The 27,054-nt window shown below is 37.8% G+C and overlaps 1 pseudogene; it reads left to right on the top strand.

Annotated features, from left to right (window-relative positions):
• Window positions 1-369: 369 nt before the first annotated feature.
• Window positions 370-27,054, top strand: part of LOC137711287 (myb family transcription factor PHL11-like) — a 70,729-nt pseudogene continuing 44,044 nt past the window's right edge.

The following is a 27,054-nucleotide window of genomic DNA, read 5'->3' as shown; positions in this document are numbered from 1 at the left end:
GTTTGAGAGCTCCGCTGCTCCTGTAGTTTAATCTTTAACTAGGGGACACAATCTAAACTCAACGAATGCAAAAGCGGAGTATACTGCATAGACCAACTTAATTAAACGCTACGAAATCTTTACAGTTCTACTTAGATTACAAACATATGCTGTTTGAATAAATAAGTATAAATATACCACTTGAAAACAACGCATTCTTGTTTTTGCTACTGTTTCTATGTTCCTTCTTTTTCTTAATGCTTCTGCTTTCTGTCTTTCTTTCCACTCCGATCAGTCTTTCTCAGGAGCTACTTTCTGCGTTTCTGAGAATCACCTGGCGGAAAAGCAAAAGCAGCTGCAACAAGCTAGAAGAATTAATCTGAATAATTGATGGAGAGGAATGTTTATGTTAGTAGTGAAGGGGAAGGGAATTGTGGTTATGAGAATGGGCTGATGATGACAAGAGACCCCAAACCAAGTTTAAGGTGGACGCTGGATCTTCACGACAGATTTGTCGATGCTATAACTAAACTCGGTGGCCCTGACAGTGTCTTCTTATTTTTCTTAAGGATGAATTTCTGTTTTTCAACGACTTGTTTCTTTTACTTCTTGTTACTCCAATGAACTCTTTGGGATTTTTGAGCCTGTTATTTGGTTGAATTTTGGGTAGGAACCATTTGAATGAATAGGGGATGTTATCATGTTTGGACGATATACACATTTGAATTTTGAGCAATACTTTATCTGGCATACTTTTCATCTCAATTCATACTCTGAGAATATAACATGTTAGACTATTTTACAAGACAAAATATGAGTAGCATCACAAATCGTGCATAATGTTTATGCTCATGGTGAAACTTTGAGTGTGTATTAGATTTTGTCTCTACTTTGTTCTTGAGCAGTTTAATCCATTCAAATTTTAAAACACATTAAGCCACTTAAATTACCTCAAAATTTGGCACTCAAAGTCACTTAAATATGGGATTCAATTGGGAGAGCCAAAAATCCAGCCTAATAAACAAAGCCCTATCCAATTTTTCGGTTTACCAAACCGAAACCAGCCTTACTTCTAATTCTCTAATTAATCCAGTTAGTTTAATCTGTTTTCAGAAGCAACTCCAAAGTCTGTCTTGAGGGTCACGGGATTGAAGGGATTAAATCTGAAAAGCCATTTGCAGGTATTTTCTTTGCTTATTCTTTCTTTGTTTTATTTTGTTCACTTTAACACTTAGCTTCATTCACTCTCATATTACTAAACTCATCAATTCACAGAAGTATATGTAGAAATTCATATCTCTGTAGAAGAAAGGTTAGAGAAATAGAGAGAGCGGGAATTGCAGAGAGGGAGAATTGTAGAGAGAGAAGTTGTTGAATGAAATGATTTCATTACCCAAACAGAATGTGTACAATCCAATATAAATAGATACAATTGGTTATGTCACCAACTACTCTAACAGCTATAGCTTAACAACTAAGAAAGCTTTTAATCAGGTATAGACTTAGTTGGTGGTCCTATTGTATGCTTAACACATTCCCTCAATGACACGCCCCAACCTAGATATCCATATGATACCTAGAGGGCACGTGTGGGCCGACACTCAAGAGTGACGCAAGCCCTAAGTGTGTGAACAACATGAATGATACGGAACAAATGAGAAAATAAAATGACCTGTAACTAAAAATCATAAACAAGTAGAAATGATATGGAACCATAAATGCGAAGTGACAATAATAATGATGCAAAATCTACAGGAATGAATAGAAAGATCAATGATTACAAATCCGTTGTAAAAGATGCAATACGTCCAAAGCATATCAACAAACAGAGTGCCAAAGAAAGATAAACATCAAATTACAAGACTCAAGGACGGACATATGTAAATGAGAGTAAGCAGGATCATTGGTAGGGGAAAGCCTCGAAGCTTGGGTCGTACTCTTCGTTGCTATGTCCTGAGGGGGCACAAACTAGAAAAGGTGAGTGGACCATAATTTATAATAATACAAATAGTACGAAAACCCTTCTATTTTAGAACATACTAACCCTCTATTTTGAAAACACATATATAATACTACATATAGGTTTTATAAAAACCCTAGCATGCCATGTAAAACATTCGTAAAACATATGTAAATTGTAACCGTGATGTACTCAACTAGGGGTATCCTAGTTGCCCGAAGGTAGTACCTGTCCATCACCCAAAGGTGAAGCTGAATAATTAACCTATCCATCACCCGAAGGTGAAGCTGTATAACTTGTTCATCACTCAAAGGTGAAGCTGAATAAAATAGCCTACATCCACACCGACACTAGCTGTGGCTAGTGAAGCTGTCCGACACTGCTTTCGGAAGTGAAGTTGGGGGTATGTAATATATCATATCTCACTCCTCCATCATATGTGTCCTAGGGCCATAAACATTTATACCCGTGGTGTGCAGATGTGTCGTATGATAACCCTCTAGATAAGTACCGAAAGTGTACCTCAAAATCTCATATTAAAACAATGGAGCTCAAAAGCTCAAACCTCATCTCATAAATCCATGGCAAGTCATATTCATAAATCCAGAAAATAATCACAAATCCGTAAGCCATAGAACTTCATATATGAGAATCCAATAATCCATAACCGTTCGTAAAAACATAATCTCGATAAATCATAATTATAAAAATCCATAAAGCATATTATAAAACATATTTAAATCATGAAATATGAATGCATGCTAGGCTAATATTTTATAAAAACATATAAGTTTAGAAGGGGTCGACTCACAAGTACTCCACTACCAGAGAGCCGCTCGTACTTGTATAGACTGGATCACTTCCTTCCGTTGCACCTAAACATAAAGAGAGTACATTTAATAAAACTCTACCAAAACATTGGAATTTGGGAAAACGGAGTGCAGATTTGGAATCAGGGCGTCAAAATTAGTCTTGAAAGGGTTCTGTCCGAACCTGAAAAAGTCAACCATTAACAATTAACGTCACGGTCGCCGGTTAATTGCTGGGTTAGGTCAACGATCCGGTCGGGTACGGTTGGGTCAACGCCGGATCGGTCTGGGTCAACAGTTAGTTTGTTGGATCGGTTTAGGGCTTTTGGGCTCGGGTTGGGCTCGGTGATTGGGTTGGCTCAAAGGTTAGTGAGTCAGTTGCATGGGCTAAGGGAAACAGGCTAGGCCTAGGCTAATAGGTTGCCAGGCCCAAAGGTTAAGCCTAGGTTAAAAAGGTTAATGGGCTAAGGCTAAAGGGATTGGGCCAGTTTAGTGGGTTGGCCCAGCAGCTAGGTTGGGCTCTTATGTGGGCTGTGGGACGAATTGGCCCAATTGCTTTGCGGGCCACCAGAAAACATCGAAGAAGGACACCGGGTTTTTGGGTTTTCGCCGGGAAAACTTCCTCAACTCTGATCCGGGGTGAAACCTTAACCAAAATCTATCATTCAAAAGCCAAATTGAAGATAAGAGAATAAGTATTTGAGTTGTACCAAAATGGGGTGGAGTTGAAGTCGAGATCAGCCCGAAAAATGGCCTGAAACCTACGGGGTTCGCTGGAAAGTATGGAGAATGCTTCTCGAGGTGTTCTTGCGTTAAAACACTACCAAAAAGTCTCAAACACTGCCTAAACACCTTGCTAAACCCAATCTAGGAATATTTAGGGGTGAGTTCGAATTACCTCATCGAAAAAACAAGTGCATAGTGACAAAAAGAGAGAGAGAAAGCTCGGAAGGGTGAGGGAGAGAATGAAGGTCCAGATGGTGGTCATGAGGGTGTGGTAGTTATCCATGAGTATGTAGGTATGGGTGTGTGTGTGTGATCTCACCGGAGAGGTGAGGAGAATATAAACAAGAGAGTGAGAGAGATAGAGAATTCTAGAGAGAGAGAGAGAGAGAGAGAGAGAGAGAAGAAAGTCATAGAAGAAAAAGGGGAAAAAGGCACCAGAAATGGGGTGCCATGTGTCACCCATGAAGTGGTCCAATGTGGAGAAAAATCTCCATGTGTGAAATTACCAAAATGCGTTTACGTTAAAAAATTAGTATGAGCTTCGCTTTAACACCGAATTCGATTTCAATTGTGCGTGAGCATTTGTATTGATGAGTGCTATAAGATAAAATATGAGAAAAATTCTAATATGTCGGCTAACGAAGGTCAACAAAAGTCAACTATTTTGTAGTTAAGGGTATTTTTGTAATTCCAATTAATTAAAATGTAATTTTTGAAACAGGTCGTTTTTTTTATTTTTTTTCCGTTTAGTTTTGCTACAGCAGACACATTGCCTCCTCGACTGCATGATTCCTCCATAAAACTTTTACTGGCGGAATGACCTTATTCCTCAACACTGTATCCTGTCGATCAAGAATCACCACTAGTTCCTCTACATAACTCATATCTGGTTGCACTTCTAATGGTTATGGTTGTAGGATGTGTGACGGATCTGACACATACTTCTGAAGCATAGATATGTGAAACACGTCGTGTATCTGCATCAACTCTGGTAGCATCTCTAACCAGTATGCAATAACGCCGATTCTCTCTGAAATTCGGTAAGGCCCAATATATCGTGGACTTAACTTTCCTAGGTTGCTGAAACGCAAAACACCCTTTCAAGGTGACAACTTCAGGACTACATAGTCACCAACTCCATATTCTCGGTCCGTGGAATGTTTATTGGCAATACTCTTTTGTTGGTCTTGGGCAGACTTCAAATTCCTCTTTATCAGTAGGATGTTGGCATTTGTAGTATCCACGATCTCTGGTCCTACCAACACACGTTTGCTAACCTCGGTCCAACATAATGGTGTCCTGCATGCCTTGTTGTATAACCCCTCGAATGGTACCATACCGATGCTGAAGTGATATCAGTTATTATATGCGAACTCCGCCAAAGATAAATACTCGTCCCAATTACCCTTCCACTAAAGTTCGCAAGCCCTCAAAATATTTTCAAGGGTTTGTGTCGTTCTCTCAGATTGACCATCCGTTTGCAGGTGATAAGCAGTGCTGCACAATAATTTAGTATCCAGAGCGTCATGAAATGCCTTCCAAAATCTGGAAGTAAACCTCGGATCCTGATCTGATACAATAGTGACCGGTATGCCGTGATACATGACAATATTCTCAATAAATAGCTTTGCTAATTTCTCCAGTTTATAGTTCTTTTGGACGGGTATAAAGTGAGTAGATTTAGTCAGTTTGTTGCCATCAAAATTTGACCGAGTCTTTGGCAACCCATAAACAAAATCCATTATGATGTCTTTCCATTTCCAAGCTGGAATCAGGAGGTTTTGTAGTAATCCACCAGGTTTCTACCTCTCTCCCTTAACCTGTTGACAAACTATACACTTCCTCACATAGTCGGCGATTCCTCATTTCATACCATACCAATAATAATAGGGGCGGATGGTTTGGTACATTTTCGTGCTACCAAGATGCATAGCATATGCTGACTGGTGCGTTTCATCGAGGATCACCGTCTTTACCTCCTGATTATTTCTAGGCATAAATACCATGTTCCTATGCATTAACATCCCATCTTTATGGATTCTCAAATCCTGTATGAGCCCATCCTGCACTTGCTCTTTCAGTTATGCACACTGCTAATCTTGTTATGAGCCTATTGAATTAAATCTCCAAACATTGATCGAACACGTAGATGAGCCAAAATTGCTTTCTGTGGATTAAGCGTCGGGGAAATACCAATCCCCCGTAGAGAAAATAATAAGGGAACATGCACGGCCCAAAGAGAGGCAAGTTGCCTGTGAGATTTTTGGCTAAGCGCATAGGTTACAACATTAGTATACCCATGATGGTATTCAATCGTACAATCATAATTGCTGATAAGTTCCATCCATCTCCTTTATCTCATGTTCAACTCTTTTTGTGTGAATACATATTTCAGACTCTTGTCATATGTGAAGATATGACATTTCTCACCATATAGATAGTGTCGCCGCACTTTTAGTGCAAACACCACTGCCTCTAGCTCAAGATTGTGGGTGGGATAATTTCTTTCATGCGGTTTAAGCTGTCTCAAAGCATATGCGATGACCTTTCCATGCTACATCAACAGGCAACCCAAACTTGATGCAGAAGCATCACTGTAAATCTCGAACTCACTGCCATCTTTTGGGAGGGCAAGAACAGGGGCGTGAGTAAGGCAGCATTTGAGCTCTTGAAAGCTTCGCTCACAGTCTTCATCCCACTCGAACTTCATGCCTTTTTGAATTAACCTGGTAAGCAACAAAGCAATGGTTGAGAAGTCCTGTACGAAACATCGATAATAGCCTGTTAAGCCCAGAAAGCTTCTGATTTTAGTGACGTTCTTGGGTTGCTCCCATGCTGCAACCCCCGATACCTTCTGACGATCTACACTATGCCTTCAGCAGAGATGACATGTCTAAGAAAGCTAATTTGATCTAGCCAAAACTAACATTTACTGAACTTTGCGTACAATTGATGTTTTCTCAGCTTCTCCAACACCATCCTCAGATGTCTAGCGTGCTCTACCTCACTCTTGGAGTAGACTAGGATGTCATCGATGAATACAATGATGAATCAATCAAGGTATGGTTTGAACACTTGATTCATCAAATCCATGAAGGCCGTAGGTGTATTCGTTAATCCGGATGGCATTACGCGAAACTCATAATGCCCATAACAAGTGTGAAATGCAGTCTTCCAAACATCTTTCTCCGGATCAATAACTGATGATATCTAGAACGAAGATTAATTTTGGATAATACACGAGCGCCCTTTAACTGGTCAAACAAGTCGTTGATGCGAGGTAACGGATAACGATTCTTTATTGTCACCTGATCAAGTTGTCGATAATCGACACATAGTCGCATCAAATCATCTTTCTTTTTAAGAAATAATATAGGGGCACCCTATGGGACATACTTGGCTGAATGAAGTCTTTATCAACGAGTTGTTGTAACTTTACTTTTAACACTTGTAGCTCGGCTGGTGCCATACGATAAGGTGCCAAGGAGATAGGGTTAGTACCTGGAAGCACGTCAATAGTGAATTCGATTTCTCGTGTAGGTGGCAGTCCAAGTAGGTCATCAGGGAACACATCGACAAACTCATTTACTATAGACACATCCCCAACACTAATAAAAGACTTACCAGGTGCAACTATATAAGCCAAGAACCCTTCATAACCTTTCTAGAAGGACTTCATTGCCTTGTGGGCAGAAATAATATTGTTCTGAAGAATTCTTCGCTCTCCTTGAAATACAATATCCGGCTGTCTAGGTCGGAGAAAGGTCACTATTTTACTCGTACAACCCACATGCACATCGTGCTTAGATAACAAGTCCATCCCTAGTATGAGATCAAACACTACCAATTTAAAAGGAATGAGAGTCACCTCAAATAATACACCTTCTACATAAACTGGGCAATGTCTACACTCCCACTGCACACAAAATATCTCATCAGGAGGTAGTTCTATTAGTATATCATAACCAATCTCGGTTGGTTGTAGGTTCATAACTTTTGCCAATAGGGATAATATAAATGAAAATATGGCACCCGGATCAATCAAAACATGTACCCAGCGATCGAAGGTGAATAACATACCCGTGATGACTTGAGGATTCTGCTGGGCCTTCTGCTGTGTCATAGCGTTGATATAGCCAGTCACCTGATGTCCTCAACTGTTTCCTCGACCTCCACGGGTGTGAACACCCTGATTATTACGACCTGAACGACCACTGCAACCATCGGCACCACCCTAGGTACGACTACCAGAAGCTCATCCTGAGCCTTGCTGATGTCCTTGGCTCTGCTGCTATGTGCCCAAACTACTAGCTCTATCATAGCCTAAACTATTGACTCTACTATAGCCTAAACCACTTGCTCCACTGTAGCCTAAACTGCTAGCTCCATCATAGCCTAAGTCAGATGCAATACTCTCAAAAGGTCAGCCGGTAGGGCAGTCATGGGCATATTGCCCTATGCCACCATAATTATAACACGAATTAGACGTGTTGAAACAATCACCCCGATGGTGATTGCCACATCGTATGCACATTGGAGTAGCGGATGGGAAATGATTGAACAACTGTCTCGCTACCTCAATACCTGACCCCTCGCTGGAAAATCCTTACCTCTGTCCATGGCGCTTGAACGAATAAGAGTGTTTCGAGCCGATGCTAGATGATGAAGATCACTCTCTATAGCTCTGTGATCAAAATCCTCAACCCCAAGAAAACTGACCCCGAAACTAGCTTATGTTGCTGGAAGTCAAGAACGAGCGTTTTATCCGTAAAGTTGTATGAACCATACTCTCGTAAGAATCAAACGACATCACTGACAAGAAAGGGCATATCTCATCTAATACATCAATGTCAAAATGGTACATTATCTCCTACTGATTCCCAGCCACTGAGGGGACATGCTTCACTAAACGTTTGAATATACTATCAAGCTCGGTAATTGACATGTTACCTTGGCGCAGAGCATAGAATTCCTATATTTTTTTGGTGATGTACAGAGGATTGAGGAAGTAATCAGAAAAGAGTTCCCGAAATGTCCTCCATGTAATTGGTGTATTAGGAGACAGAGATCCCTTAATAGAGTCCCACCAGGTTTTGGCATCACCTATAAGGAAATGACCAGTTGTCTTTACCCACCCACCTCAGGACACTGCATGACATCAAAAACATCTTCGACTTTCTCCAGCCACTCCTTTACCTCCTCACAAGCGTCCACAATATTCAAATCTGTCACCCTGTGATTACAGACAATCTCAACATATGTGCGGCTCTGGCCGCGGTTCCCAGGGATTGCCCGGAGTAGAGTAGTAACCAACTACTGGAATCCACCTAACACACCAGTACGTGGACGTCGAGGAATATTACCACCATGAGTGTTCATGATTCTGAGAAACAACCAAAAATGGAGTTTAGTATAACAAAATAGCTCGTAATCAAAAGCGAAAGAAGTACAAATTTCCCACTTGGAAATAAAAGGGAATGAAAAAGCGTAAAAGGAAGCCACATTCATAGAAGAAATAACAATTAACGAAGAAAATAACAATCAATACAAAGAAATATAAATCAATAGAAGGGAATAACACTCAACGGAAAGAAATAACAATTAATGAAAGAATACAACAATCAATTGAAGAAATAATAATCATGGGAAGGAAATAATTAATTCAAGAAAAATCGAGGACGAAAGGCAACAATAGTTAATGAAGGGAAGTAACAATCAAGAGAAGAGTATGAAATAATACATATGCTCTGGACCAACAACAGTGAAATAACAGGATGGAACCAACGAAATCAGATTAATAAAGTAAACCAATAGGATAAACTAAATAAAACCAAATCAACAAAGCTTTGATACTAAACTAACATGCCCCAACCTAGATATCTAGATGATACCTAGAAGGCACGTGCGGGCCTGTTGGAAATGTGCCCTATGATACTTTACGGACATTTCACATGTTAAACTAATCTAGTTTAATATAAAAGGGCAAAGATTATTGTTTAAAGTTGTCTCATATAAATGTTATATGCTTAAACGATAAGTCCAAGGAATATGTAATTGGGAGAATGTGATCTAAAGGAGTTAATGGGTGCTCAATAGAGAATAAGTTCACTGAACGTGATCAACAATGAGTTCTCATACTCATATCACATGAGAACTCATGGTTGGGATAAGGCAAAGTAGTCATTTGACCTAAGGCATCATAATTGTCTTGTGGTTAGGTCTTTGATCTTTGACTATGTCAAAGTCACTACGTCAAAGGGTGTCCACGACATAGTTGGGTTAAGTCACTTAGCCATGGAGGCAAGTGAATGCGCAACAAGGGATCTCTAACCTTCAAACTGTTTGAGGGAGAATACTTTATGATATGATTAAGAATCTCTGGCCAGAGTATGAATGTGATTTAGAAAGTCGTTCCAAATCACATTCAAGGTAATCATATAAGTAAATGAATCACATTGGATAATAGACATGAATAAACTATCAAACCAAACAATGTGGCCAAGAGTATTGTATTAGAGAAAGACCGTATTACATTGCAATCCTAAACTGAATAGGTTCTCCACCTCTTCTGATTAGCTTAGGTAGCCATGATAAACTGCTAAGTGTCACTCATGATTTGTGGAAGCCCTAAAGGTGTATAATCACTAAAGGGAGAATTGAAAGTATGTTTCAATTCACAATCGATTTGAAGAGTTCTAATCGCCCACTACCTCGCTAAAAGGAACCTAATGGATCGTACACCGAGTAAGCTAGAGATTGAAAAAACAATGGAGATGAGTAAAGATAATTAAATGCATTAATTATTTATGGCTAGGATTAATTAATATGTTAATTAATCAAATGAATAAGTTCGTTATAGACCTAGAGTTAGTTTTGGGCAGCAAGGCCCAAAGGGATTTGAATGTCAAGCCTATTGACTCAAGTTGTATGACAACTTGAAAACACACAGGGCTTCAAAGCCCAATAAACCCATCAAGGTCGTCCATAGGGTGAAGGGTAGGCAAACTTGTGTTAATTGCACGTTTGCCACTCCATTGTGAGGTGGTATAAAGGCAACTTTATAGCCATTTCATTCATAGGATTTTCTAAGGGAAGATAAGAGAACACAAAGCTCTATCTTTTCTAATGAAGGCTTACCACCCTAGAGGAACATAGATAGCAATCTTCCGTCCTCTAGGTCACTCATCTCTTCATCAATGCTCTCCTTGGTGTGGAGACTTAGAGGTTCCCTATTTTGGGAACTTGGAGAATCCATTCCTTCATCCATCCAAGAAGTCATAGAGCCAAGAAGCAAAGTTCCTCCATCCACATCCATGGAGTCAAGGAGCAAGGAGACTAAGGAAAGAAGGACCTCACATGTGTGAATAGCCTTTCCTTATGCAAAAAGGAATCAACAAAGGTATAAGATTTCTTAACTCACTTTGTTTTGAGTTGAGTCTTGGTTCACCATAACTACTAGGCTTTGAATTTCATGGTCAAAGTTTTGTTTTTGAGTGCATACAAGCATGATTCCGCCTTTTAATTGTTAATAGCATGCATAGATGTTGCTCAAATGAACTAGTTTCCAAAAATAATATCCTTCAGGGTTGACACTCAAGAGTGACGAAAGCCTTAAGTGTGTGAACATGAATGATAGGGAGCAAGTGAGAATATAAAATGACCTGTAACTAAAAATCATAAACAAGTAGAAATGATACGGAACCATAAATGTGAAGTGACAATAATAATGATGCAAAATCTAAAGGAACGAATAGAAAGATCAATGATTACAAATTAGGAGTAAAAGATGCAATATGTCCAGAGCATACCAAAAAACAGAGTGCCAAAGAAAGATAAACATCAAATTACAAGAGTCAAGGAAAAACATACATAAATGGGAGTAAGCAGGATCACTGGTAGGGGAAAGCCTAAAAGCTTGGGTCGTAGTCTTCATCGCTCCTCCATCATCGGTGTGCTATGGCTATAGACATCTATACCCGTGGTGTGCGGATGTACCGTATGATAACCCTCTAGATAAGTACCAAAAACGTACATCAAAATCTCATGTTAAAACATCAGAGCTCAAAAGCTCAAATCTTGTCTCATAAATCCATAGCAAATCATATTTATAAATCCATAAAATAATCACAAATCTGTAAGCCATAGAACTTCATATACGAGAATCGAATAATCCATAATCGTTCGTAAAAACATAATTTCGATAAATCATAATTATAAAAATTCGTAAAGCATATTATATAACATATTTAAATCATGAAATATGAATGCATGCTAGGCTAATATTTTGCAAAAATATGTAAGTTTAGAAGGGGTCCACTCACAAGTACTCCACTATCGAAGAGCCGCTCGTACTATGATGGACTGGATCACTTCCCTCAATTGCACCTAAACACAAATATAGTACATTTAATAAAAATCTACCAAAACGTTGGAATTTGGGATAACGGAGTGCAGATTTGGAATCAGGACGTGGAAATTAGTTTAAGAAGGGTTCCGTCAGAACTCGAAAAGTTAACTCAAAGTCAACGGTCAATGGTCAACGATCGGGTTAGGTCAACGATCTGGTTTAGTCAACGCTGATTCGATCTAGGTCAATAGTTAGTGCGTTAGACCGATTTAGGGCTTTTGGGTTTAGATTGGGCTCGGTAATTGGGCTAGCCCAAAGGTTAATGGGCTAGTTTAAGGGTTTAGGCATGGGCTAGGGGAAATAGGTAGGGCCTAGGCTAATGGGTTGCTAGGCCTAAAGGTTAGGCCTGGGTTAAAAGGGTTAATGGGCTAAGGATAAAGGGGTTGGGCCGGTTCAGTGGGTTGGCCCAATAGCTGGGTTAGGCTTCCATTTGGGCTATGGGATGAATCAACCCAATTGCTTCATTGGCCGTCGAAAAGCATCGAAAAAGGACACCAGGTTTTTGGGTTTTCGCTAGGAAAACTTCCTCGGCTCTATCTGGGGTCAAACCTTAATTAAAATCTATCATTCAGAAGCCAAATTGAAGATAAGAGAATAAGGATTCGAGTTGTACCAACATGGGATGGAGTTGAAGTCGAGATCGGCTGGAAAATGGCTTGAAACCTACAGGGTTCATCGGAAAGTATGAAGAATGCTTCCCGAGGTGTTCCTGAATTAAAACACTACCAAAAAGTCTCAAACACTACCTAAACACCTTACTAAACCCGATCTAGGAATATTTAAGAGTGAGTTCAACATACCTCGTTGGAAAAACACGTGCACAGTGACGGTGCATAGTGTTGAAAATGAGAGAGAGAGATAACTCGGAAAGGTGAGGGTGAGAATAAAGGTCCAGATGGTGGTGATAAGGGTGTGGTAGCTATTTGTGGGTATGTAGGTATGGGTGTGTGTGTGATCTTGTTGGAAAGGTGATGAGAGTATAAATGAGAGAAAGAGAAATATAGAGAATTCTAGAGAGAGAGAAGAAAGTCACGGGAAAAAGAGGGAAAAAGGGCACCAGAAATAGGGTGTCATGTGTCACCCATGAAGTGATCCAATGTGGAGAAAAATCTCCACTTGTGAAATTACCAAAATACCCTTACGTTCAAAAATTCGTACGAGCTTCGCTTTAACATCGAATTTGATTTCGATTGTGCGTGCACGTTTGTATTAGCGAGTGCTATAAGAATAAAATATGAGAAAAATTCTAATATGTCTACTAAAGAAGGTCAACAAAAGTTAACCATTCCATAGTTAGCGGTATTTTCGTAATTTCAATTAATTAAAACGTAATTTTCGAAACTGGTTGTTACACTCAAGCTAAAGTTAGGGGATTTAACTAAAAGGTTGGAAGTCAACTCGACAAAACTATGAGAAAGCAAAGATTTGGTGCAAATGTCTGCTAGTTGAAGAAGAGATGTAACATGATGTACACTGAGAACTTTTTCCTGTACATAATGATAGTCAATGTTAACATGTTTGGTCCGAGCACGGAAGACATGATTGAAGGCTAGTGCAATTGCACTTTTGTTGTCACAAAAAATCGCAGGAGTTTTGAGAATGGGAAATGAGATATTTTGCAGGATCTTACATATCCAACTGAGTTTTACAACTGTATTAGCCAAAGACCTATACTTGGCTTCAGTAGATGACAGTGCAACAGTACTTTGCTTCTTTACACTCCAAGATATGAGATCACGACCAAAGAAAACACAGTAGCCACTAGTTGATCGCTTATCAATAGGGCAACCTGCCCAATCTGCATCAGACCACGCTTTGAGGCTTTGATAACCTTTAGTAAACCATAGGCCTGAATAAGGGTACCCTTCAAATAATGAAGTATCTGTTTGACTGCCTGCAAATGAATTGTCCGAGGAGAGTGCATATACTAACATACTTGGTTAATAGCAAATGCCAAATCGGGGTCTTGTCTATGTGAGATACTATAAAGCCCTAACTATTGATCTATAAAACTTAGGATCAGAGATAAGAGTACCTGAGTGATGTAGTTTTGTAGAACCAACAGGAGTGGAACAAGGCTTGACACCAACCATATTAGTATTCTTTAACAAGTCAATGACATATTTAGACTAATTAAGAAACAGACCTGTAGCAGATCTGTGAACCTTAATACCCAGGGAGTAATGAATATCACCCAAGTCCTTGACAGGAAACATAGTCTGTAACTGAGAAATAATGGAGTTGCAGACTGAGGTAGAGCTACTAGTGATGATGATATCATTGACATAGACAAAGATAAATGTGATGGTAGAATCCTTTGTGATAAACAAACCGGTGTCAGAGTAGGAATATGAGAATCCCAATGACAGAATGGCCTTGTAAAATGCTTCATACCAGGCCCTAGGTGTCTGTTTTAAGCCATATAAAGGCTTTTTGAGCTTGCAAACATGTTGTGGTTTGGTTGGATCAACAAAGCCATATGGCTGGATCATGTAGACATCCTTCTTTAAAGTACCATGCAAGAAAGCATTACTTACATCAAGTTGATGAATATACCAGTCATAGGAAACAACAATGGATAATAGAATTCTTATAGTTGTAGGCTTAACAACAGGGCTGAAAGTCTCAGAGAAATCAAAACCTTCTTGTTGATGGAACCCCTTAGCCACTACCCAAGCCTTGTACCTTTCTACCGAACCATTTGGTATATGCTTGACCTTAAACACCCATTTGCAACCTACCAAGTTCAAATTAGGATGAAAATGAACTAATTCCCAAGTTCCAGTGGACTGCAAAACTTGAAACTTAGCCTTCAAGTCTGCCATCTAGTTTGGATTATTTGAAGCTTGTAAAAAAATGGTAGGTGTTCGAAGAAGACATGTAATTGAATCAACAGAGGTTGGAAGAGAGTGTTTAGTTGCAGTTAAGACCTTTGACTTGTGAATTCCAGCTTTAGCCCTTGTAATCATAGGATGGGTATTAATAGGCACGAGTTCAAGTGCTGAGGATTGAGTAGACCGTTGACAATCTATTGGAATGCTGGAAGTATTAGATGGGTAATCATCAGATGTTGAAGAGACCTGATGATGTGATAAACAAGTACTTGTTGTTGAGGGAACTGGAATAGTCACAGTAATAGGAGTTGAATTTGTAGAGAGAGCAACTAAAGATGGAGTAAAACCTGAGAACATGCCATTCTTAAAAGGAAAAAATTGTTCATCAAATGTAACATGTCGTGAGACATAAACTTTATTAGCTATAGGATCAAAGCATCTGTAACCACTATGATTGAGACTATACCCAAGAAAGACACACAGTTTTCTCTTTGTATCTAGTTTATGAGATGAGTAGGACTGCAACCAGGGATAACAAGCACAACCAAATGCCTTAAGATTATGATACTTAGGAGTTACTTTGAATAGTTTCTCCCAATGACTAACAGAAGATGATTGAAGATGCAGTCTATTGATGAGATACCTTGCAGTTTGAAATGCATCTACCCAGAATTTTGTTGCCAAACCACTATAAGAAAGAAGAATCCTACCCATTTCAACAACATGCCTATGTTTCCTTTCTGCACACCTATTTTGTTTAGGTGTATGAGGACAACTTAATTGATGTTTAATACCTTGTTCCTTAAGAAAGTTTTGAAAATCCTTGCTTAAGAATTCACCCCCTGAATCTGACCTTAGGCATTGTATTTTACAGTAAAAATACGTTTGAACTTTGTGAACAAAAGTCTTGAAGATTGAGTAAACATATGATTTATAGAATATTGGATATAACCAGCTGTATTTAATGTAATCATTTACCACAATGAGGTAGTATTTATAACCAGTACATAAATGAGTGGGAGAATGTCCCCAAAACATCAGTGTGTAGTAAATGAAATGGCCTAGTGGAAGTATAAGGCACAGTAGAAAATGATAGTCTAGAAGCCTTCCCCAACTTACAATCAGTACAAATAAACCCTGTATTGACAGAATCAATAATAGGTAGATGATTTTTATTCACAACAGTATGTAAAACTAGACTCAATGGATGACCTAGATGTTTATGCCAGATATGAGCATCCACTTTAGTTATCATCAATGCTTGAGGGGAGAGAGAGAGCAATTCCAGAAGTACCATTGCATGCATCCCAGTAAAAAGGATATAAGTCACCTTCACAAGGGCCATGGAAGAGCATTTTCCCAGTTCTTTGGTCTTTTATATAGAACCCAAATGGATCAAAGGTCATAGTAGCCTAATTATCACAGACAAACTCGTAAACTGATAACAAGTTATGTGAAACTTTTGGAACTAACAACACATCATTGAGTTTAAATGTAGCATTCGTAGTACAAATTAAAGTAGGTCCAGTATGAAAACTACATAGACCTTTACCATTACCAACAAAGAGTTGATCACTGCCAGTGTAGGGAATGATAGAGTTGAGAGAAGCTGGATCCGATGTCACATGATGAGATGCACCATTATCAGTTAACCAATAGCTTGGTGGAGGAGAAATAATAGCAGTCATGCCAATAGGAGGTCCAATGTGTGATCTTTGAGAGGTAAACTGAGAGAGTTTCTCAAAATTGGAGAGCTTCGTGACCAAATTTGAGGCATAATTGACATAGAAGAAACCATCTAGAATTGTTAGTATTGGAGGGCTGACCAGAAAATATGGATCTTGATTGGGGCCAAGTCTAAGAAGATTACCTGAGGTGTTATTGTATGTATGACTACCTCTAAAATTTCGATTTTGATTATATTGATTACGATTCTGAAAGCAGCCACGAGAATTGCCTCAGTTATTGTTGTCACCAGAAGATCCATGTTGAGCTGTATAGGCATGAAATGGTGCAGAAGAAGAAGAAGATGCTCTGGTCTTTTGTTTCTAAAGAGAAATCTCTTTACTAAGAAGTAATCCATGTAGTTCATTAGTATCGACACTTCAATTCTTGTTTCAGTAGAATCAACAAATGAGTCATACTCATTAGAGATACCAGAAAGCATGTAGGCAACAAGATCAGATTTAGAGATTGGATCACCAGCTGCAACGAGTTTATCAGAAATCTCCTTGAGAGAATTGAGATAATCGATCATCGAAAAGTCTATTTTCTGGATAGTTTGGATCTTCGAGTGTAAGCTATGGATATGAGTGCGAGAGGCACCAGAAAAATGACGCTCAAGAGATTGCCATAGAGATCTGGAATCATCCATGCCAACCGTCAAGGGAAGGAGATTTTCAGATAAGGTCGAATTGATCCAAACCATCAAGATTTGATCTTGTTCACACCAAGTCTCATATGCTGGATTAGGAACTTGAGATCCAGAAAAATCAATCACAAATTGAGGAGGACACACATCAGTGCCATTGATGAGCCCTAAAAGCCTGAATCGCTTTAGGACAGGGTTGAAGAGACTGTGCCAGGTGATGTAATTATGACGAGTGAGTTTTGTTGGCACCATACTGGTAATATTTTGAACGGTAATCGAAGAGAGAGATTGAACAAATGGATTCGTAACATCGCCATGAGAGCCAGACAAAGCAATCGGAGAAGAGGAGTTTGCCGAGTTCATCGTAGTCGCCATCAGATGATCAAGATTGGAGAAGAAATTAAAGAAATTAAAGAAATTAGGTTGAGTAGGATCTGTTTGGAAGGCGGGAAATGGTGAGAAAGTTCCAGAAAATGGAAGCGGTGGATCAAAGTTGGTGGACTATGGCGAAGATGCCATGTAGAAATTCATATCTCTATAGAAGAAAGGTTAGAGAAATAGAGAGAGCAGGAATTGTAGAGAGAGAAGTTGTTGAATGAAATGATTTCATTACCCAAACAAAATGTGTACAATCCAATGTAAATAGATACTATTGGTTATGTCACCAACTACTTTAACAGCTATAGCTTAACAACTAAGAAAGCTTTTAATTAGGCATAGACTTAGTTGGTGGTCCTATTCTATCCTTAATAGTATAGGCTTGGACAACATGCTAGGAAACACAACTCCATCGAAGAACAAAGCTGATAGAATAACGGTGAGCGAAATACAAACTACTAGAAACAAATTAGATTCCTTGCTCAATTTACTACAAGTAACTGAATTCAAAACTTCATAATCTACTAATGCCTTTGTATTATAAAATTCGAGGGGATTCATATGTGCATTTCTGTAATCTTCATTCCACAAGTTCTGGCATCAAATCATTAGGAGGTGGGAAAACCGAATTATTAATTCAATCCCCATGGAAAACGATCTTGCTTTTATACTACAAAAACCTTGTCCTCTTACAATATTTTAAGTGTGTTTATGCCTACTTTTACAAGTGATACAAATCCTATCAGTGATCATTAATCTGTCAATTGCTCTATTAGTGTGATGATGTGGCACCACGTGGGTCTTACAAATACAATCATATAACAACATGTGGATTAATTTTAAAAACTATTTTTATATTTAAAACTACAAATAATATTAGTAAGAAAAAATGCATTGAAAGAAAAAAGGCGTTGAAGGCATGCTTGAAATTTTGTTGCTCCCACTTGCGGAGACTGCGGTGGTGCCCAATGTCAGTGATGAGGGCGTCGAAGGGGATAGGGTTGTGGTGGTGGAGTGTAGAAGCGAAGGTGAAGGTGGACCCGAGCTTGAGGTGACAGTAGCTAAAAAGTCTTTAATTTATTTAATTGTTAAATTTGAGGGTATCTGTGTCCATTTAAGTGAAATTTTGGATATATTTTAAAGTTTCTATCAAAAGTGACAATTTTGAAATCAAGAGTTAATTTTTTGCTATATTTGATAAATACTTGAATTAACATGTGAATAATAATAAATTTAAAATTTAATGTGGACGGATTAAATAAAATATCTATTAAATATAAAAACAAAAATATAATATAAATTTTAATTAAGTACACATTAAAGGTTTAAAATGAATATGTAATTGAACACCAAATTTTTATTAAATTTTAATCTTCTTCAAGAATCAAAATTAAAAATATAAAAATAAATTGGGGGCTGCAATAAAAAAGATGAATGTGTAGTGGGTTGGGGGCACATAGAGTTTGAATATGCCTACTTGGCCCAATAGAAAGCCCAAAGCTTGGCCTAACACATCTCTCTCTCCCTCTCTCTGTGTGGCAATCTCTCTCCTCCCTCTTAGGGTTCTGGCTTGAGCTGCTTGCACAGAGGACTTGCTAACCATCTACAACCTTGTAAGGCCTTTAAATAATGTTGAATGAACGCATGTCTTATTCAAAAGTTATTTGGTCCGACACAGTCAGGCTTGAACAATGTGCAATTTTGATCATTCCTATTTTCATTTGGTGTGTGAGCGGTGGCCATGATCCACCACACTTGCTCATTTAGTGCCCCTCTCAAGTATAAGTTGGTTTCAAAGTGCTTTATATTCATGTATTCGGAGTTATTTGGTGAAACCTCCGTTGTGAAAATATCGCTATGATCCTGGTCGGTGACTATAAGAATCCCCCTTGTAAGCATCTCCAGTATTGCCACTTAAAAGGGCTTGATAGTATTTATAATCAACGATAAGCCCACACCATTTTTCTCTATGAACATTACTACAGTTGTATTAAGTATGATTAATTCAAGAGAACCAGATAGAAATGACCCTTTTTGTTCTTGGTACAATAAAAACGTTTAAATACACTAATTAGAGGAAGTTAAATGGAATTAATGAATTAAAATGTGTATAATAAAAAATTTAAAATTTAATGTGGAGGGATTAAATAAAATATCTATTAAATATAAAAACAAAAAAATAATATAAATTTGAATTAAGTACACATTAAAGGTTTAAAATGAATATGTAATTTAACACCAAATTTTTATTAAATTTTAATCTTCTTCAAGAATGAAAATTAAAAATATAAAAATAAATTGAGGGCTGCAATAAAAAAGATGAATGTGTAGTGGGTTGGGGGGACATAGAGTGGGAATATGCCTACTTGGCCTAATAGAAAGCCCAAAGCTTGGCCTAACACATCTCTCTCTTCCTCTCTGTATGTGGCAGTCTCTCTCCTCCCTCTCACCCTGATTTCACCACATTGACATGATTGTTGCTTGTGCCTTCTGCGTTGCGGCACAGCCTTAGACCCACAAGGGCCACATCACAATAACAAACCTCAAAGACCCTCTCTCTCTCTCTCTCTCTCTAGCATCGTGGCTCTTCAACATCCTCTAGAATGAATCATTTATTATTCAGAGTTTTATTTATTTACAACCCCATCTCCTATCTAAATTCACTCCCATCACTATCTATATTTCATCTAAACAAACGCAAGTTTGGGACACATAAAGCAGGAGCAGGTGTTGTAGCTATCAAATGACAACTGGCCTGTTAAGCCAGCATGATAAGGAATACTGATTTATGGCCTCCTTGAAAGAATAATTTAACTACAATCTGTGGACTTTCTCCCTCGTATCTCTTCCTTCCCCAAGCTCAGGTTATGAAAGAAGAAGAAGAACCCGGGAGTTCTCTCAACAGAATCTATGCTTCACGTGGGCGCTTTATTATTGCCTGCTATTCCTAAGGAGATGAACTTCACTTGATGAAGACTAATCAAACTGCTTTAAGTTGACAAAGCTTCCCAGTTGTGACATTACTCTAATCATTCTCAAGAAACGGTTAATTAACAATGAAGATTTGATTCTAAGAAATCGAACAGTAAAAATTGTTTAAAAAGTAAGACTTCTTAGTAGATTGAAATGGAACCGGATCTCCTCCTGAGCTTAGGAGGCTAAGCCTCCACGGCACCTCATTCCGGCCGTTGAGATTTGATCAAACGGCTACAAACAAGGGCCCCTTCTAAAAGTTATAATAATTTCAGCCGTTGGATTAAATTTCAACGACTAGGATGGGTTGCTCAGGAGGCTTAGCCTCCTAAAGCTTAGGAGGGGATCCTGTTCCGATTGAAATACCGAAAACAAATCCTATGCAATGGAAGTAGAATAGCTTCTATTTGTCATTAATTAATCTCTCTCCTTACACAAAATAACAAATAAAATATTTTTGAGGTATATATGTATTTGCCATGTTTTCAAGAACTAAGTTGTTTAATTAGCTGAAGTCATTGAATAGTTGATATTATTGCAGGGCTTTAACTAATGTGGGGACAATGGCAGGTAACCGATAGAAACAATGTGGAAAATGAACTCTTTTGATTTTTGTACATGTAGAATTTATGGATTGATGTGAAATATTCTAACACTCAAATTAAAACCCTATGATTGTAGTATATGAAAGTAGGGATCGTTTTAGGCCGGGGATTAGAAGAGATGCTAATCTACTCTAAACGAACTTAAAAACACAAAACAAAACTTAAAAATACTTAACTAGACTTATATGACTCAAAACAAACTAAAAAGACTAAAAACACATAAACTAAGTTAAATTGACTCAAAATAGACTCTAAGAAGTTATTTGGATGAATTTTAGACTATTAAGACTAAAAACACTAAATTGGACAAATTTGAACAAGTTTCTAACTAATCTAACACACTTAATTAAATGGGAGATTGATTTGGACGAAATTAAAGTAAAAACAAATAGATTTAAAGACTTAAACAACTTTGGACGAAATTAGGGAAAACTATAGGTGATAAGCTAGATAGAGGGTCCTTCTCCACACATGACACACTTACATACAAATTGATTTCCAGTTATTATTCCTTTAAACCATGAATGACAATGCCCCAAGTTAATTGCATCGCACAACCAACCATTAGATTTTCCTTATTTCATTGAATTGAATGAACACGCATTACAACCAAATTATCTTTCTCAAGTTCCCTATAAGAAACGCATGATAGGGATACATATCAAAAGTCATTAAGTTCTATGAAAATCATAAGCATTGACAAGGCATTCATCACTATGAAACGCATGAGACTCCTGCCAAGGATTCACTTAACACAATCATGACTAGTGACTTCCACTACTTGTGAATATAAGTGAATAACTATTATGTGAAACTCCCTTATATTCTAGCATCAAATTCATGCATGCAAACTAAGTAGGTCTCCTTAATCAACATACAAAAATAAGTTATCAATCAAACAGATAAGTAAATCGCATTCATGATTTATGAAACAATAATTGGATGAAATCAATTCATATTGCAAATATAATCATGGTTTCAAAGTCTCCTCTAGCTAAAACAAGTTTAGCTCCTCAACTTCGCAAAACAAAGATAATTAAACTTAAACCTTAAAAACAAAGATAGAATACACCTAGAAACACTCTAGGTGGCTCCTCCTTCCTTCCTTGCTACCCACAATGGGGATTTGTGTGAATTTAGGTTCTTGAGGTGTGGTGGATGGTGTGGTGTGAAATTGTGGTAGAGGGTGGTGGTCGATGAGTGTTGCGGCATCATGTATTTATATGGTGAAGGGAAGGCACGAATTTGGGCTGAAAAGGAGAGGAATTAGGACTCCAAATCACCAAAGAACAAGGACACTTTCAATTAGATTCCAAGGAGGACAAGGAATGGTCCTTATGGTAGATTCTAGAACTTCTAGAAGGGTTACATATAGCATAAACTTAGGGCACGAAAATAGGGCTTCTAGAACCTGATATTTAGGTGATTTAATGTGAAAAGGAGTCCTCTTTGAAGCTGGAATTAGGGCAGGAAAAGATTAGGATAGGATAAGATAAGATAAGGTTGGATAAGGTTTGGATAAGATAAGGAAATTTGGATAATATTCTTTCTTTGTAGCTGATTCCTTATCTTCCAAGTCTTTAATTTAATTCTTCCATATGTTAATCACATTCCTAGCCTCTCTTGATCTTCAAATTCGTTCATCCACCTTGCTCCATGCATGTGCAATCCATTCCAAGCCCAAAACTGCTCTAAAATGCTCCAAATTGCACTTTCTTGCCAACTTTGTCAATTGAACCTAAAAACACACGAAAATAGCTTAAAACACTCTAACAAGTAGAAATTAGCTATGTAAATGCAAGAAAACAAGCTAACTAAGTCGCATAAATATGCTCCTATCATGGATTAATTATGTTGTATGTACACGAAGACACATTTAAGCGTTCAATCAATCACTTGTTGATTGAGAAAATCTTTCCACAACTGTGTGAAATTGATAAGAAAATGTTTAATTTTAGTGTTATTAAGCATTGATCCCACACCCGAGCAAAGAGTTTCGAACATTTTCCTCCCATTCTGGCCCCCATTCCAAAGAAAAGACACAAAATAGAGATTTGCAAAAACAATCAAAATTTGCAAAAATTCACTTCAAAATTATTTGAATTAAGAGAATTGGCTTATTAAGTTTTGAACTTAGCCAAGAGTTCAAGCATTCCCCTCCTCCATGCCAAGAGTTTGAACAATCCCCTCCCGTCTTTGCCTCCTTTTAGAGGAAATTAAGTTAGAAATATAGAGTTGTAAATGTACACCGGCATCTCTAGTGCAAAGATACAAATATGAGACGTAAAAGCACATTTACTTCTCATTTTGAATTTCCAAAAGATGTGAATGTGGATTCAAATCAAATGAAGGAGATGTAAATTTGGTACTTTTTTTCCCTCTATAACTGACAAAGTCTGTTAAAGATGTAAAAAAAAATGTATGTTTACATGCTTTTTATTTACATTCTCTGCCAAAATTGAATATTTTATATCCTTCCATTGAGAGATTTTTGGCCAACAAAAAATGTAAAATTTTAATGTCAATGAATTTTAGAGCATCTCCAAAAAGAGATGTAAAATATCCACCAAAAAGAGATGTAAAATATCCACCTTAGATTGAAAATGTAAATCAAAACCTAATTTTACCTTGTTTTTATATCTTTTCACTTGATGAAGACTAATCAAACTGCCTCAAGTGGCCAAAGCTTCTCAGTTGTGACAGCTTCAAAATTATTTGAATTCATGGAATTGGCTTATGTGATTTTTTTTAAAGAGTCAAGAGTTTGAACATTCCGCTTCCATTTTGGCCTCCTTTCAGAGAAATTAAGAACATGAAGTAAAATTTGCAATAACAATCACCCCTTACAATCTTTGAAATTCTTGAAATTAGCTTAGGAAGTTTTTTACGGAGTTAATTATTAATGAGTTCCGTCACTTAGTATTATGGTCAGTGGTATTCTTCTTTACTTGTTAGTGAGAGATTTTAGGTTTAATTGTCGCTAAAGGTGAATTCGAACCACATTATTGCTAGCTAGTCTATTGTGAGTCTAAGTCCAACCCCCTCTCCATTAATATTGATAATATTGTTTATTCAAAAAAAAAAATACTAATGAGTACGTAATCACCCCTTAGAATTTTTTACGAAAGCCATTTGCATTTTAAAAACAGAAAACTATTAACTGGTGATATTATGTGAAATATGGACAGCTTTACAGAAAATTGAAAACTAGGACACATCCACGAAAGTTTTATATGTTATATTCACGAAGTTTCTCGGGCATGTCATATTGTTTGGTTAAAGATGCATAAAAAAGGATTGCATTGTAGTACTCCATCTGATAAAACCCCTAAGTTGATGCAAGATATCAAACTTCTCTTCTCACTTTTTTAGAAAAGAGTACAAAGTTTCTAGTTCCTTTCTCGGTTTCTTAATTAGTTTATTTAGTACTTTCTGAAATATGGAATTAAAGTCATACTACGTCATTAAAAACAAGAATGAATTCCCAAAGAACACAACTTTTATTGAACACACTACTACACAAAGGACATAATAAAATATTTAGAAACCAAATATTAAGAAAAACTAGTGAAGACAATTAATGCCACTTTCGTAGGAAACTCGATTGCATTCAGTGCATGCAATAAGCCTTTTAAACCCATAGATGACCCTGATGGGACAAGTAAAGTCTTGGAATGGTTTCTCAGAGACGTTACCCACAAATATCATGTGATAGTTATGATCATCAACTTTTAGTGATTGTAAATGATCCACTCCTTCAGGGTTATGGTTTGAGCTAATTGTGCAGAGGACTTCCCAACCATCTACAACCTTGTATGGCCTAAATCATGTTGAATGAACGCATGTCTTATTTGGAAGTTATTTGGACCGACACATTCAGACTTGAACAATGTGCAATTTTGATCATTCCTATTTTCGTTTGGTGTGTGACCCCCACACTTCTTCATTCAGTGCCCCTATCAAGTACAAGTTGACTTCAAAGTGCTTGATATTCACGTATTCAGAGTTATTTGGTGAACCCTCCGTTGTGAAAATTTCGCTATTATCCTAGTCAGTGACTACGAGAATCCCCTTGTAAGCATCTCCAGTATTTTCCACTTAAAGGGCTTGATAGTATTTATAATCAACAATAAGCCCACACCATCTTTCTCTATTCACATTATGTGTTCACGCTATAGTTGTATTAAGTCTGATTAATTCATGAGAACTCGACATAAATGACCATTTTTGTTAATCTTGGGACCAAAATAGAACAAACTGGCTATGCACACTCCATGCACAAAATTGAAATGACAAAAATACCCAAATATAAATAACAAAAACTCACAAGTAATGGAGTCATTTTGTGTTTTTTGAAGTTAGGGATGTGGAGAGTGCGAATTGTGAGCTATGGGGGTTTTGGGTTGATGTTACATTTATGAGCTTCAACTGAAACCGATTAAAGGAAATTTTCAATACACGGTCGATGCATCTTCGAAAAGCCGTTTCATTGTGAAGTGTAAGGATGAGGGCATATTCAAAGAGTCGTTTCAATGTGAAGTGTGAGGACTAAGGCGTTTGAGATTTAGACCTAATGACGAGGGCATCATCATGAGGCAAGTGGACATCTTTCACATCTCGATCAAAAAACATCAAGATGTTGGGGTCGATGGCCAGTGGCTTGTTGATGTTGGCCACCAATCTTGGTTTCTTGCAAGCTATCTTCATTTGTTTTTTGGTGTTTTCCAAGTATTCTTGTTCCGCATATATGCAATTAATCTCAAAGGACGCTATAACCCCAAGCGTTGGACTGGGTGATTCTTGGATTTCTTATGATGTTTTTCTAGGAAGGAACATCGAGATGACTCTGCAAATGTCAAATCGATCACCTCCGTCCTTCGAGTAGCTAGGTTCTCAAAGCGGGAAACTGCTTCTTGGAGATCTTTGGTGCGAGCCCTTATATCAACGAGTTGGATGGGTTCTTTCATTAGTGGACTATGTCGAACGACATCCAACGATAGACAAATATCCATGACATTTTCCCACATCTTCTCAATGGAGGTGATGCCATTGTGCCCCTGATGGGCATCGTCTGGGGAGATGGTTGGGCTTTTGTTGTTGACTGAACTTTTTCATATCCAGGCGGTGGAATGGTCTGGTCGAGAGGAATATGGGGCTCTCCATGAAAGCACCAATTGTTGGAACCAAATATGTGCACCTTCATGAGTGGTGGTTGAGCAAAAATCCGGGTAAACTTGAGCAACCTGCAAAATGATAAAACAACTGTGAGTAAGCCTAAGACTAAGGGAATGGGGTGCCCACGAAAGTTTACAGAAAATTGAAAACTATTAACACATGCACAAAAGTTTTATAGGTTATATTCACAAAGTTTTCTCGGGCCTGTCATATTGTTTGGTTAAAGATGCATCAAAATGGATTCCATTGTAATACTCCATTTAACAAAACCCCTAAGTTGATGCAAGATATCAAACTTTTCTTCTATCTTATTTAGAATAGAGTAAAAAGTTTCTAGTTCCTTTCTCGGTTTCTTAATTAGTTTATGGCCAAATTGGATAAATAGTCCTTCTGGTCCTAAGGTATTCGAATGACAGACCCTGTGGTAAAAAAATTCAGATTTGAACCCTCGTGGTAAAGTCTATTCGGATTTATGCCCCAAAACTTAATTTCTGTCCTTTTCCATTAGTCTGCATATGAGGGATCCCAAAAGTAGATCGTATGGAATAACTGGGATCCCATAACCTGCATTTGCAGCACCCGTCGAAAGCTTTAAAGGTGCCTAGTTTCTTTTCTAATCTTCTTTATGATGCTGGAGACATCTCATTGAAACTGGAAAATAAGCAAACAAAACAATTCCTGTATCGTTTCAGATACAGGATTCATGCGTTCATTACAAACAAAATCGCATATTGTAGCATGTTGTTTTCTGCAGGTGGTCGTAGATGCTTGACACAGAGATCGGCTGGTAAGGAGGGGGAGGAAGAACAGCATGACCACGGCGGAGATGATCAAAAC

This window comes from Pyrus communis, chromosome 12 (assembly GCF_963583255.1).
Source record: "Pyrus communis chromosome 12, drPyrComm1.1, whole genome shotgun sequence".
Taxonomy (NCBI): Eukaryota; Viridiplantae; Streptophyta; class Magnoliopsida; order Rosales; family Rosaceae; genus Pyrus; species Pyrus communis.
The sequence above is the reverse complement of the archived record's forward strand: the minus strand, read 5'-3'. Positions and strand labels throughout refer to the sequence as shown.